This window comes from Tursiops truncatus, chromosome 8, assembly GCF_011762595.2.
Source record: "Tursiops truncatus isolate mTurTru1 chromosome 8, mTurTru1.mat.Y, whole genome shotgun sequence".
Taxonomy (NCBI): Eukaryota; Metazoa; Chordata; class Mammalia; order Artiodactyla; family Delphinidae; genus Tursiops; species Tursiops truncatus.
Window position 1 is genome coordinate 51,230,115 of NC_047041.1, and position 1,997 is coordinate 51,232,111.

Below are 1,997 nucleotides of genomic sequence, written 5' to 3' on the forward strand. Positions count from 1 at the left end.
ATGCATTGTGCACTATTCAATACACACTGAACAATATTAGTAATAGATGGAATAGTTATCATGTTTCTAACCTTAAAGTAAACGTCATACCTTTTTAGTATGATGTTTTCTATTTGTTATTAGTAGGTAACCATTAAAAAGTAAAGGAAGTTCCCTATTAAGTTTTTCTAGAGATGTTTTATATTTAATCAGATAGAGATGCTGAATGTTGTCAAATGTTTTTCTAATTCTATTGAGATGCTCATTTTTTTTAATTGAATCACATCAATAAATTTGCTGACATTGAAATATTCTTACTGAGAGTTCTGTGGAAATATTCTTACTGAGAGTTCTGTGTGGTCACTTCTATATTTTTGTTTTCATTTTGTTTATCAGTTTTTGTAATATCTTTTTTTTTTTTTTTTTGCGGTACACGGGCCTCTCACTGTTGTGGCCTCTCCCGTTGTGGAGCACAGGCTCCGGACACACAGGCTCAGCAGCCATGGCTCACGGGCCCAGCCGCTCTGCGGCATGTGGGATCTTCCTAGACTGGGGCGCGAACCCGCGTCCCCTGCATTGGCAGGCGGACTCTCAACCACTGCGCCACCAGGGAAGCCCCCACATTCTTGAGTGAGTGGTTTAAGATCTTTGGACATTATTGTCCACTTCTATAAAAATAAGGATAGAGATGAGAATCAGGAATAAAATTCTTTGATGCCTTGATTCCTCAGCTCTTGAGAAGATTACATAAGATATTTAATCAGCATTTCTATTCTGGTCTCTCCATCTTTGTTTCCCAATAAATTCAGTCCCTACATCCTCACCGCTTTCCTCAAACCTCATCCTCCAGATACACTTTCAGGTTCTTTCATGCCTCCGGGTTTTGTGTGTATATACATATATATATATATATATATATACCTTCTGTGTTGCACAACTTTTGTGTTTCAGTTAGTTATTTGACTAACAATGACTGATTTTTACCTCTTGCTAGATTAAAAATAACTGAAATATATTGGAAAGGTATTGTGTAGTTCATAGCATAGACAAAACCAGAGCAGTGCTCTGAATCTGGACAACAGGAAACCCTTGACCATCTTATCCATCTTATCTAAGTTACACATAAAAAATCTACCCCAGTGCCCATTTCAGCAGCACATATACTGAAATTGGAATGATACAGAGAAGGATAGCATGATCCCTAACAAGGATGATATGCAAATTTCTGAAGTGTCCCATATTTTTCTGTATTATATACTTCAAAATTGCTAAGAAACTTGATCTTAAACATTCTCACCACAAAAAAGAAATAAATAATAGTAATGTGATCTTATAGAGGTATTAGCTAACATTATGTGGTGGTGATCATACTGCAATATATAAATGTATCACATCAGCACATTGTACGCCATAAACTTATACAATGTTGTATATCAATTATGACTCAATGTAAATTTTTTAGTTAAAAAATATCTACCCTAAATGATTTCTCCATCACTTTGTCACTCTGCTTAAGATTCAAAATCCCTACAGAAAGATTGTAGTTGGCCTTGCTCATATCAGGTCCTTCACCACCCTTTGGTAGGGTCTGTTCACCTTGACTTGTCATCCTACCAAGACTATTCACAAAGGTGGAGAGTCATTTTCTAAGGAAAAATGTTTCAATGTCAAAGAAGGAATTAAACCTTAATCCTGCCCTTAGGTATGACTTCCCAGATTTTACCACATAGCACTTGGCATAGTTATAAATTTTGTAAAGGAAGAAAAGGAAAGAAGAGAAGGAAGAAGGAAGGAAGGAAGGAAAGAAGGAAGGAAGGAAGGAGAAAGAAAGGGTTAAGGAAAAGAGAGGATGAAAGAAGGAAGGAAGAAAGGAATCTAGAAGAGAATAAATGACAACTCTGTATGATAGGGAAGGCTCTGAGTGGTAACCATCTGAAGAACCAGGCTACCCTGAAGATGATAAATTCCTAATCATGGAAGATTCTTATTACCAGCCAGATGAACATGTGACCCATAGT

At 36.6% G+C, this 1,997-nt stretch overlaps 1 non-coding gene across 1 annotated transcript; it reads left to right on the forward strand.

Moving 5' to 3' along the window:
- The first annotated feature begins 1,118 nt into the window (after window positions 1–1,118).
- Window positions 1,119–1,224, forward strand: LOC117313489 (U6 spliceosomal RNA). The gene has a single exon (XR_004527995.1). It is a non-coding gene; the product is annotated as a U6 spliceosomal RNA (small nuclear RNA).
- The last annotated feature ends 773 nt before the right edge of the window (window positions 1,225–1,997 follow it).